Source organism: Aquarana catesbeiana, linkage group LG02 (genome assembly GCF_042186555.1).
Source record: "Aquarana catesbeiana isolate 2022-GZ linkage group LG02, ASM4218655v1, whole genome shotgun sequence".
Lineage (NCBI taxonomy): Eukaryota > Metazoa > Chordata > Amphibia > Anura > Ranidae > Aquarana > Aquarana catesbeiana.
This window is the reverse complement of record NC_133325.1, coordinates 411,581,237-411,594,364: the sequence shown is the minus strand read 5'-3', so window position 1 is coordinate 411,594,364 and position 13,128 is coordinate 411,581,237. Positions and strand designations below refer to the sequence as shown.

Genomic DNA, 13,128 nt, shown 5'->3' with positions numbered 1-13,128 from the left:
TTTTATTGTTATCCCAGGGAATGTAAATATCACCTATGATAGCAATAGGTAGTGACAGGTACTCTTTTTTGAAAAAATTGGGGTCTATTAGACCCTAGATCTCTCCTCTGCCCTCAAAGCATCTGACCACACCAAGATCGGTGTGATAAAATGCTTTCCCAATTTCCCAATGGCGCTGTTCACATCCGGCGAAATCTAAGTCATGAAATGCTCGTAGCTTCTGGTTTCTTAGGCCATAGAGATGTTTGGAGCCACTCTGGTCTCTGATCAGCTCTATGGTCAGCTGGCTGAATCACCGGCTGCATTCTCAGGTTCCCTGTTGAGACAGGAGAGCCAGAGAAAAACACGGAAGACGGTGGGGGGGGGCATTCCCTCCAACTGCTTGTAAAAGCAGTCTAGAGGCTAATTAGCTGCTATGATTGCTTTTACATAAAAGCGGACTGCTGGCTGAAAAGAATGATACCAAGATGATACCTAAACCTGCAGGCATCATTCTGGTATAACCACTCAAAGTCGTGAATTGCGTACCTGAAGACAAAAAAATGGTTAACAATAAAACACAGTAAACGGTAAAGTATAAAAAATTACATACCTGAAAAGTAAACATGATAAAACATAATAACAATAAAACATTGCAGAATAGAATACAGTAAAAAAGAGCAGAACAATAGAGAGAGAATAGAGAGAGAGAGAACAATAAAACGACAACTATTTTTTTTATTTTATATTTTTTTGTGTTTTTTTTTTTTTTTTTACACTTTTTTTTGTAACTGTAACTTTTATAACTGTAACTGGTTCCAGGTTCGGGTCCCTCAAAATGTGATGGCATCTTGGGAGACCCTGTGAAAGTGTGCCTAGTCTATGCAATGCCCTACGCTAATACTCAACTAGTGTATGGTAGCGTTCAAAACATTCACCAATGCAAAGACCAGGATTGTCAGGACAGGAGGGACAATAATAGCGGGTGTCACGCCTATATCCGCGCTTGCTGTAGACATGACATCTTTTTTGGGGGGGTTCGTTGGGTAGGGGTACTCGGGAGGACATAAAGAAAATGCCTCTCATGCAGCCGACTGCATTTGGTTGGGAATGTGAATGGGGGAAGTACGGGCGCTGCAGAAGTGGTGGGTTCCCAATTAGGATTGGCGATTGCAGCAGTAAGGGCACTATGGGCACGACGGGCCTGTGTTTGTCTTCTTCTTGGTGGCAGCGGGACACTACTTGTGCTTGCCACCTCACCAGCTTGAACTGCACTTATGGGACTCGCCACGTCACCAAGTGTTACTGCCGTGCTGGTTTTACTACGACCGGGGTGTACTAGGCTGCTGGCGCTTGCCAGTTCAGCAAAACGCTACCAAAAAAACTGTTAGCGATCGCAGGGATCAGGCCTGACTCTGCAAATGCTGCAGTTGTGTGTTTAGTGTTTTGTAAGTGACAGTGATCGATCGATACTGCACTTGGGTGGGCTGGGCTGGGCCGGGCGGAGGGGCAAAACGCAGGTGCTAGCAGGTATCTGGGCTGATCCTGCTAACACTGCGTTTTTGGGAACCCTAAACTGCTGGGCACGCCAGTATAGATCTGATCGGATCAGATATTGATCCGTTCAGATACTATACCACTAAGGGAGGTGTACGGTGCGTGCGTGGGTGTTAGCGGTACTGGCGCTAACCTGATGCTGCCTGGGGCTGGTGCTTGCCAGTTCACCAAAATGCTACCAAAAAAACTGTTAGCGATCGCAGGGATCAGGCCTGACTCTGCGAACGCTGCAGTTATGCGTTTAGCGTTTTGTAAGTGACAGTGATCGATCAATACTGCACTTGGGTGGGCTGGGCCGAGCGGAGGGGCAAAACGCAGGTGCTAGCAGGTATCAAGGCTGATCCCGCTAACACTGCGTTTTTGGGAACCCTAAACTGCTGGGGACGCTAGTATAGATCTGATCGGATCAGATATTGATCCGTTCAGATACTATACCACTAAGGGAGGCGTATGCTGCGTGCGTGGGTGCTAGCGGTACTTGGGCTAATCTGATGCTGCCTGGGGCGACGCATATCACTGCCGGGCGATCAGGGGGCTAAACCTTTATTCGGTAATAAACGGTGGGTGCCCTGACACTATAAAAAATAAACAAACTAACCAGCGTCACCCGTAACAGTTATACGGTGATCAGTGGTGAAAGGGTTAACTAGGGGGCAATCAAGGGGTTAAAACATTTATTAGATAGTATACGGGGTCCCTGACGCTATAAAAAGCTGACGGCGAACCTATATATTTACCTCCCTAACTAGCGTCACCAGTGACACTAATACAGTGATCAGAAAAATGATCGCTTAGCGACACTAGTGATGGGGGGTAATCAAGGGGGTAAAACTTTATTAGGGGGGGTTAGGGGGGTATCCTAGACCTAAAGGGGGCTAACACTAACTGCTAATGTCATGGGGAATGCTACAGGGAAGTCCCGTCATGTCCCGTGCGTCAAAGGGGGGCGGGGTCACCGGGTGGCCCCGCCCACCGTTATTTAAGAACCGTCAGAAGAGGAGACGCGTCACACAGCAGGAGCCTCCCACCATGCCAGCATGGGTGCGGAGCGGCCCGGAGAAGAAGATGAAGAAGAGAAGAAGATGAAGAAGAAGATGAAGAGAAGAGCGGGAGCCTCCCCCCATGCCATGGGTGCGGAGCGGCCCGAGGAGAAGATGATAGAAGATGCCGCGGAGGAGATGCTGGACGAGAACCAGAAGAGCCAGAAGAACCAGAAGAAGAAGATGAAGGAAGATAGAAGAAAGAAGAAATAAGAAGCATTTAAATAAAGAAATTGTCAAAAACTCTTGTCATTTTTAACATTTTTGACAGTTTTTTAGTGAAATGGTAGGGGTACTTTTGTACCCCCTTACCATTTCACACGGGGGGGCCGGGATCTGGGGGTCCCCTTGTTAAAGGGGGCTTCCAGATTCCGATAAGCCCCCCACCCACAAACCCCCACAACCACCGGCCAGGGTTGTGGGGATTAGGCCCTTGTCCTCATCAACATGGGGACGAGATAACCTTTTCTGTTGAACTTAAAAAGCTTTGAATTCCTAAGACAAGGGAGGAGGGAGGAGGGAGTTCAGATTTCTCTGTAATGTTACATGGTTAACCAAGCTGTGATGGCTACTTCCACACAACATGGCAGCTAGCTACAGCTTTTCATGTCCAGTACGTGATATCGTTACACCTCGCGCTTAGGTGGTTGCATGGAAGGGAACTACAATTTCCCTCCTGACGCAACCGACTCCTGCGGGCTCGGCTTGTAGTGAGAGCCCATCAGCATTGCCATGGGCGCTGCCTTTCTTATGCTGGATGGTGAAATCGTATTGCTGCAGAATTAGGCTCCACCGAAGTAGTTTGCCATTCACCCCAGCCACACGATTGTGCCAGCTCAAGGGATTGTGATCCGTGATCACAGTGAAGTGCTGTCCATAAAGGTACGTTTGTAACTTCTGGAGAGCCTACACGATCGCAAGACACTCCTTTTCGATCGTGGCATATGCTACTTCCCTGGGAAGCAGCTTCCTGCTCAGGTAGAGAATGGGATGCTCCTCTCCAGCATCATCCACCTGGCTCAGGACTGCACCCAATCCATAGGCAGAGGCATCCATCTGCACTAAGAAACGGCGGGTGAAGTCTGGAGCCTGCAGCGCAGGGGCGCTGGCCAGCGCCTCCTTCAAGGCCTGAAGTGCCTGCTCACATTCTGGTGTCCAAGACACCACCTTGGGCAGTTTCTTTTTGGTTAGGTCAGTCGGAGGTTTAGCCAGGCTACTATAGTTACATACAAACTTCCTATAGTAGCCAGCGGTCCCCAAGAAAAACATAACCTGCTTTTTGGTTTGGGGGGTAGGCCAGGCCAGGATGGCCTCAACCTTCCCTGTCTCGGGTTTCAGGATACCTCCTCCTACCTGGTGTTCCAAGCACTGCACATCAGTCATGCCAATCTGACACTTACTGGGTTTGACAGTCAGATTGGCAGCTGTCAGTTGGTCCAAGCCCTGTGACAGGTGCACCAGGTGTTTTTATTTATTTATTTATTTCAGGTACTTATATAGCGCCGTCAATTTACGCAGCGCTTTACATATACATTGTACATTCACATCAGTCCCTACCCTCAAGGAGCTTACAATCTAAGGTCCCTAACTCACATTCATACATACTAGGGACAATTTAGACAGGATCCAATTAACCTACCAGCATGTCTTTGGAGTGTTCTTCCCAGACAGGGCCAATCATTCCAGGGCTTCTTGAGACGGCCATTTCACAAGGTTCCACCCCTCCTTGTAGGTCATCCATGACCCCTGGAGAAGTGGCTGGCGCGTTCTCAACCCCAACTAGCATTGCCTTACATGCAGACAAGCCACATGGGGTGGTGAAGGCTGACTCGTCCTGAGCTTTCTGTGTTAGGGGGGTTGGTCCACGCCCGCTGCTCAGGTCAATGATGGTGAGACAGCGGGCACCTACCAGCTGCTCTGACCCCTCATGGTTCCTGGACATGGGGAAGGCCACAACAACAGGGCTGGCGTTTAGCCCTTCAAGGGCTCCTGGAAGCCTGGTTGTCTGATCCCTTTTGGGGGCCAGGACTACCAGTGGCGCCCAGACTGTCCAAGCTCCCTGAATGACCCCTAACTGCATAATTTCCTCAGTCTCCTTTGCCCCGCCTGTCTGTGCCTCCTGCAAGGCAAGGTGGGCTGCAAGGGTGAGGGGAGGATACACCCGGCCGTCCACCTTGTGGACGCCATGGGGTGCCCTCCCAGGGTTTCCCATGACCCAGACATGGCATGCTGTAAGCACTGCCAGCATCATGGGTCCCTGGAGGGGAAGGAAAGGTGAGTGGGACTGAAGGCCTAAGCCCACTCCCTGAGTGTCAGCTATCACTTCTAGCAGGGCACCTAACTCTTTCCGTTCAGGTATACGGTCTCTGCCAATGACAGGCGCTGTGCTGGGACATTGTGTGAACATTAAGTTAGGCCACAAACCATTGTGTTTCACTCCAGCCCCGGCCTTCCTGATTTCACCTGGACCTTCACAGACCATATCAGGTGACACCTTCTACACATTCCCCTTAGGTTGACCGAACACAGTGAGCAACTGTTTAACCCTTTCAGTCTCCAGGCCTCCTGCCTGTAGACCAGTACAGCCTCTCTGCCCACTGTCCCTATCACGCTTTTGTTTATTTTTCTCAGCAGGGGAGCTAAGAGCTGGCCTGCTGAACACTGCAAAGCCTTTGTCTCTCAGCAGTACTGGCTGAGACATGGGACTACAAGTACCAACCAGCCGTCCTGTGACACACAACGACAACTGCTGGGGTGTAGTCAGGGCAGAATCCTCTGGGTCAGAGTCAGGAATGGGGCCACCTGGGCCACTCCTGGGCTCTGCCGCCAGAGACTCTATCTTCTCCACCCTTCCAGCATTGTGGGTGACCTCCAACAAAGACATAACACCATTACATTCAGTAATTACATTCTTAACATCAGCTACACAAGCATTTGATATCGGCACATGCAAAGGGGTCTCCTCTCCTTCTGTAGGTGAAGAAGACCCCTGTACCTCCACTCCACCCTCCCCCTCCCTCTGTCCATCCACAGGTTGCCCAGATATTACCCCAACATCTGTAAACAGTACCTTGGTAGGTCCAGAGAGTTCTGTGGGAGCATCCTGGGTGCTTTTAGCAGGGGCATAGTAAGAAACAAGGGTACCTAAATCAGCACCCAACAACACCGCAGTGGGGATCTCCTCCGAGAATCCCACTTCTCTCATCCCACTTCCGGCACCCCAATCAATGAAAACATAGGCACGGGGTACTCGTGAGCGGGTCCCCCCAACTCCGGTGAGGATAAAAAACTTTCCAGGGATGATGTCCCTTCTTTCTATCACCTCTGTTCTGACCAAAGTGACTTCAGCTCCTGTGTCCCGGAAACCAGTAATGATCCGGTGGCCCACGGTGACTGGCTGCAATTTGGCAGTGGTTACCCGGGTTTTCCTGTGGACGAACAGCACGGAAGAAGGGTTGCTGGCCGGATGGCCAGGTGATGTCATCTTCTTCGGCTCAGGGCACTGCGTCCTGAGATGTCCGGCTTCCCCACAGTTGTAGCATTTGCGTTTGTCAGTTAGGAAGGCCTTGGCTCCAGGAGCTGCAGATTCCGGCTGCTGAGGAACTTGGTTGGTAGGCAGAGGAGGGGTTGCCGTGTGCGATTTCCCTCCTTTCCAATCATTCGGAGGAGCCTTGCGATGGTCAGATATCCGAGAGTGGATATAGGTATCTGCCAGTTCTGCCAGTTCTGCTGCTGCTTTGGCAGAGGTTGACTTTCGCTCCAGCACAAACTGTTTGACGTCTGTAGGACAGATGTGCAAAAGTTGATCTTGAATCATAAGATCTTCCACTGATTCAAAAGAATCGGCTTTCAAGCCTTTAGTCCACTGCCGGAATGTGGTGCGTAAGCGACTTACCACATCCAGGTATGAGTCCCCAGGCCCCTTTTGCAAGGACCTAAAATGCTTCCGGTACACTTATGGGGTTAGCTGAAACTTTTGGATGATTGCAGCTTTTGGGGCCTCATAATCGTCGGCCTGCTCTTCTGACAGTTCGACATAAGCATCCAGGGCCTTGCCTCGTAGCCCTGATGTCAGGTACCGGGCCCATTGTGCTGGGGGCAGATGGTACTGACGGCACGTTTTTTCAAACTACAGTAGATACACGTCAATATCACTGTCCTTTTCCATAACTGGAAATTTGGCTGCCGGGGTAACTGGCAGAGAGGCATCCCTGTGCTCTAGGGATCCGAGATTCTGAGCCTGTCGCTGCTGGAGCCTAGCCATCTCCAGTTCGTGCCGACGATCAGCCTCCCTCTCAGCCTTGTGTTCTGCCGCCTCTCGCTCAGCCTTGCACTCTTTTCGCTCAGCCTGGCGTTCCAGAAACTGCAGGTATACCACAGGATCCATCTCCCTGAGGTTTTGTAGAGTTACTTGCATTTGAGGAGAGTCTATGATGGTTTCAGGCAATCTGATGCTGGCCTGCTCTTGTGGTGGCTTGGAGGTAACAATCTGTGGTATTCCAGTGTCAGTCTCTGCTTGCCCATCTGGTGAGGCTGCCTCTGAACCACTGGGCTCTGGAGTAGCGGAAACCCTTTCTGGTCCAGTTTCCCCCAGGTTATGGTCTGCACGGATATCAAACTCCTGAAGGGCATGTATCAAGCCTTCACGATTTTTGCCACCGACGTCAATTCCTCTTCCTGTGCACTCAACAGTCAGTTCATTCTTGCTCATCTTTTTATATGCTGATAACCCAGACATGTTGCAAGCAGAAAAGATAGAACAGAAAGAAGAGATAGGAAGAAGGTGTAGGAAGAAGCTGTTGCTGTATGTCTCTCTTGAAAAAAAAATAAAAAAATATGCACAAGCTTGTCCCTAAGGACTGTTTCCACAAAGGTTACAATCCTTCAGTGCAGAGCTAATTCCTAACAATGCACTGAATGCTCTTAATGCGAAACTATCCCGCTACGCTGCCAGCCAATATGTGACGAACGCGGGTGTCAGATCCCTGCCCTCCTCGCTAACTTGCAACGAAGGACCAGCCAACCTCACAACATGCTGTCACTTACGTAACAATGCCACTCTCAGCTGCACCCAGCACAAAGATTGTCCAGCTTGCGGGACCACAATCTAGGTGCGAGCAGCCTGAGAGTGATTGTCACTGGGCTAATTACACAATTAACCCTTTAACTGCCACCACCCCCATTTAAAAGACCGAGCCGGGGGAGACTCGTAATTTTAGCAATACCAATTATAATTTTAGAATAAGCATCTGTCACACACACTGCCACCACAGACAGGTCTGCACAGAATCTTACTCTACAACAGTAGCGCCCTTCAAGAGGCAGGTTCGTTTATAGCTTGCATTAAGAGCTTTAGAGACAAGGTTAACACTTTTCAACATAAGGGTTTATTATGAAAAGGTCAAAGTTGATGCAAATAAAACATTTACAGAAAAAAGATGTTTCAAAAGATAAAGACAATATACAGCCACAGAGCAATAAGGTAGAATTGGGAAGGAAGAATACTTGCAATTAATGTCCAAGGGTTGATCAGAGTTCGATCGATGAGCTGGGTAATCGGTTCTCAACTTGGCAGATGTTTCTTCTTGGATGGTAAAAGGAGAACTGACCATTGTCTTGGCATCTCCTCTTTTCTGTCAAATCAAAGGGGGTGTTGACAGCGACCAGTAACCAATCGTCTGGTCATCTTGTTTAGGGGTTGGTTGCTGGGAGGTGTCTACACTCATGACCAGGTCCCAGGTAGATTTTGTGATACATATTCATATATCTGCATCTATAGTGTTTACAGACTGCAAATATCCATAGTATTATTCAGTGTGAGATTTCCTTCAAAACAAATCTAAACATGTCATATCTCCTGTGTATAGTCTGCTTAGGAGGAATAAGGGGTACCAGTGGTTTCCCATATGACCTGACATAGGGGTGTCTGGACTTGAAACATTACAAATTATCTGAGGAAACTAAATATGTCCATATTATGGCTGTGCTATCACTAAGTCGAAAGTTATGAAACATGCTGAAATTTCATACTTATTCCACTGTTTTAAGCTTGATGTGTATTCAGACATTTTACAACCTGGGCCTGTTGGGTCTCTGAATGGAGAGGGTGACAGTTTTACGACAGGTCTGAACACTCTGCCCTTTTTTTTACTGACCTAGCCTGGTTCTGTTTTCTCTGTTGAGATAACCTTTTCTGTTGAACGTAAAAAGCTTTGAATTCCTAAGACAAGGTAGGAGGGAGGAGCGAGTTCAGATTTCTCTGTAATGTTACATGGTTAGCCAAGCTGTCATGGCTACTTCCACACAACATGGCAGCTAGCTACAGCTTTTCATGTCCAGTACATGATATCCTTACAGGTGGATCATAGGGCAGTCAATGTCCATCTTCAATGACCATGCTTCTATTGTCTCAATTAGTGTGGAGTGTAGCGTACAGGCCAGCAATGCTGTGTGCTGTAACATACAGTGCCTCTTTCCAATGCGCACCCCCATAGGTGTTGTACTTGGGCTGACAAAAAATAATTCCGGGGGTGTGGCACCGCCACACCACCCCTGTTCTTTGGCAACTGTAGTACCCAGAGGCGTATCTTGGCCTGTTTCCTTCTCCACACAAATTCCCTAAATAATATATCTGTCTTCCTATACCAGCTTCCGTTAATCCATACTGGTGAGTTTTGCAAACTATATAAAATTTGGGGCTTACACACCATCTTAATGTCAGGGCTGGGCTCAGCCCTTCCTTCTCTGAGCTGGCCGCTCAGCTGTCAGCTAATTGCCAGCTCCTTTCTCTCCACAGTGACTCAGCTGTTGATGATCTGCTTGCCAGTCCTGGCTGCTTAAAGCTGTCCAGCTCACTTCATCTCTGGTAGGAAAAGTTTAGAAAAGGCAGTAATCTATATGCCCATAACACAGACACTGAGAGGGAGGAGAGAAGATTGTCAACTTCTCAGCTCCTTTCGGGGCGACAAACAACATTGAAAGTAACAAAACAAAAAGAAGAAATTAGTTAACAGGTACAGTAAGCACAATTCTGTAATGGGGTTCTGGGTTGAAGAGTGCTAGTATCTTCTGCTAGCAAAAGTTGGTGCCCTTTGTAAAGAAAGTAGGTTTAATCAAAGTAAGACAGTAATCATCTAGGAAATCACGTTAGGTAGTGGTTTGTAAGATCAGATTGGCAAAAAGTGACAGCTTCAAACAAGCATCCTCTGACACTAGAAAGGGGAATAGGTGTCTGCATGCAGTGTCTGTACTGTTTAAGAAGGATGTTGGGTTTGCACCCGCTTACCAATCCTCTGTGCGATCACACAACGGTAATCCCAGATGCTGGTTCAGGCTCCTGGCAATGTTGTAAGGCACCAAATCACCTCCTGTCAGCTGATCAGGCTGGTAGCTAAACTGGCAAGGTGACTGGACAGTGGCTGGCTGGACAGCTGGACGGGTATTGCGATCCCTGAAGAGGTGCGGGTCGTCTCCACTGGGCTAGGCGATGCTGAGTTGCTGAGCAGGGTCTCTGAGCCGAACGGTGGTGTACCGTGTGGGTGTCACTGTTCCTGGCTCCTTTCTCCTCAGTCTCTTGGCAGCAGTCTTTCTCTCTCTCAGGTGGAGTTCCACCACACATTCCCTCATGTCAGTGTGGTTCTCTCAGGTGGAGTTCAAATTGTCACACCACCCAGGGACTTTTGTGGCTTGGTCTCTGTCTCTCCTCAGCCAACTCAGTCTCTCCTCTCCATCTCTGCATTTTCCTGTCAGAGCCTTTTCTTTTCCTGGGATTCTAGATTGCCTCTCCCCCCCCCCCCCAAATCTCCTCGGCCTTCACAGCTCTTCCTGAAACTCCACTTTTTCCCAGTGTGCCCTGTGTCTCTGAGTTTTCTGGAAGGACAGAATCTCCCTGTCTCCATCTTGTTGCCAAAAGGAGAAATTGCATTACAACATGCCTGCTACATTCCTCATCTACTCTACAATACATCCTTATTTCTCTTTTTGTCCTGATGGCTATGGCTAATGGTTCTATGGCCAGGGCGAAAATCAGTGGCAACAAAGTGCACCCCTGCCTTGTCCCCAGGCCAAAGAGAAGTACTCTCCGTTATTGATCCTCAATCTTGCTTTAAGAGCACTATAAAGCAGTTTCACCCAACTGGTAAAAACTACTCAAAGTAATACTAGTTATTTAAAAACTACTACTTACTTCTCCTAAAAAAACCTACTACTTGAAAAGGGAAAAAAAGGTATTATTACTAGTATTATTATTTGGCCTTTAAAATATTTGGAGGTATATCTATAAAGCAGTAAATGTGAAATTCACCAAAAACATTCACTGCAGGAGTATCTTCCTGTTGCATTTGTTTACAGTGATTGATTAGCCCGCAGTAAATTTTACTGCGGGATGTCACATTCACTACTTTATAAATACACCCAGTGGCGGAATTATCAGGGTCGCAACAGTCGCACTTGCGACTGGGCTCTGTAGTTCTCTGCTATTTCAGGTGGGCCCGCTGTTCTTCAGTATGAGGGGCCTGCCTGCGCGTGAGGCCCACCTGCCACGTAAGGGGCCCACCTGACTGTCCAGTGTGAGTGTGTGTCCATTCGTCATGTGTCGGTGGTTCGTTCCATGTCGCGGGGAGGGGGGCTTTCGCCCACTGAGGGAGAGAGAGAAGGCAGAGGCAGCGCAGCGCTGAGAGACTGTGTGTGTGAACCGCCCCGCCTATCCAGAGACAGGGAGAATGTAGGGAAGCGGGGCAGACACTGAAAAATAAAATCAGCATACCTGCTGACACCAACTGAGTGAAGGCGGGGAGTACCTGCTGTCCCGTTTACGGTCTACCCATGAGGCAAGGCATTCCTGGAGGAGGCACGGTGAAGGATTTCTGAGGGGGAATTGATTGATTGGCAGTAAGTCATGTGACATTTTGCACTGCAATCAATCCCGACAACCTCCACCACCTCTGCCTCTTACTGATCCCATCCCCCCACCACTACAACAGAGGTGATGATGGGGGGGAATAGGGATGAGATCAGTGGTGGTGGTATGGGATCAGAAGGAGGCAGAGGTGGTGGTGGGAGAGGATGGCACCACCACTGCCACTGCTGCCACCTCCCCTTGAGTACCACCGCCACCACCCACTTCCAGTACCACCGCTACCACCCCCCCCTCCAGTACAACTGCCACCACCCTCCCTCCAGTACCACTGCCACCACCCCCTCTCCAGTACAACTACTACCACCCCCCCTCTCCAGGGGGGGAAGGGGGCCCTTCATGATTTCTTGCACCGGGCCCTGAAGTTTCTAGTTACACTTCTGAATACACCTAAGTAATATATAGTAGGCTCCTTAGACAAGAAAATATATTGTAAGTCTGTACCACCAAATGAATGCCTAGATTGTAGCACCTTGCAAAACACAATGTAGCTATGACTGTGCTATCACACGTAATGAGAAAGTTATTGGCAAATCAAAAAGAGCATAGCTGAATTGTGAACTGCAGGGATAACAACTGCTAGCCCTGAACTAGTTAGTACCCTTAATAAAAATAAGCTCACAGAATACGGCTTTCCTGTGCGGCTCATGATATCTCTTAGTAGTACAGCTGTATGTTTTTATTCACATTTATATAGTTTTATTAGAAGGGTATAACACATATAGAAGTATGTTATATTAACACTCACAAAGAAGATCTACCATACCATAAAAGCAGTATAGACACAAACACTGTAAACCACGAGGCTAAAGTCTGCATCACAAATCTGGAGGACACTGCTGACGTGGATTATCTGTATCTGGAAAGCTTTAGATATTGTGCCACAAAGTTATTGTCGCAATCAAAGATCAGAGGACTGAAATAAACATTTATGCTTGCATTAAGCATTGGTCACAAAACCAAACTATATGTTTTACATTTCCACTGAAAAACAAAGGATTGGGATAGTAAACTGGTTAGAAGCAAAGAAACGGCTTTGATGGGTTATGTAAACATTGTATAAACTACATAAAGAAACTAAATTAAAAACATTGTTATTTGAAGTACTATAGTTTAAACAGAATATCTAAATACGTCTAATGTTCAGAATGGTCTGAAGGAAAAAGGCACACAACATACTAATCAGAAGCTGTTTCGCAAATACACATATCTGGATGCAGTTTATTATAATATAATTTTTATTACCATCAAGGGAAAACATGTGTATAGGCGCTACAACCTCCCCACATAACAGCTCTGCCTGGTGCTCAGACCTCAAGACACCTTCAATGTACCAGAATAAGGAAAGGAATGATCCCCACTCAGGATGACATCCAAAAAACAAAATCCCTAAACGTCAGAAACGCATAGGCTGTTTTTACAGCGTTGTACATGTCTTTTCAACAAAGGAATACTATTTCTTTGGATGTCATCCTGAGTGCCGACCATCCCGTTCTTTATATTAACCACTTGCCGACCATCCGCCGCAGTTGTACTGCGCAGAATGGCACAGGCAGGCGAATCGCGATTACGCTACGCCGCCCGCCAAGATTGGATTCGATCAGGAACCGATCAATCCCCAGGCCAATGAAATCTGGC

The 13,128-nt window shown here is 48.0% G+C and overlaps 1 pseudogene; it reads right to left on the bottom strand.

Annotated features, from left to right (window-relative positions):
* LOC141127108 (uncharacterized) overlaps positions 1 to 6,939 on the bottom strand; it is a 29,873-nt pseudogene extending 22,934 nt beyond the window's left edge.
* Between the last annotated feature and the right edge of the window lie 6,189 nt (positions 6,940 to 13,128).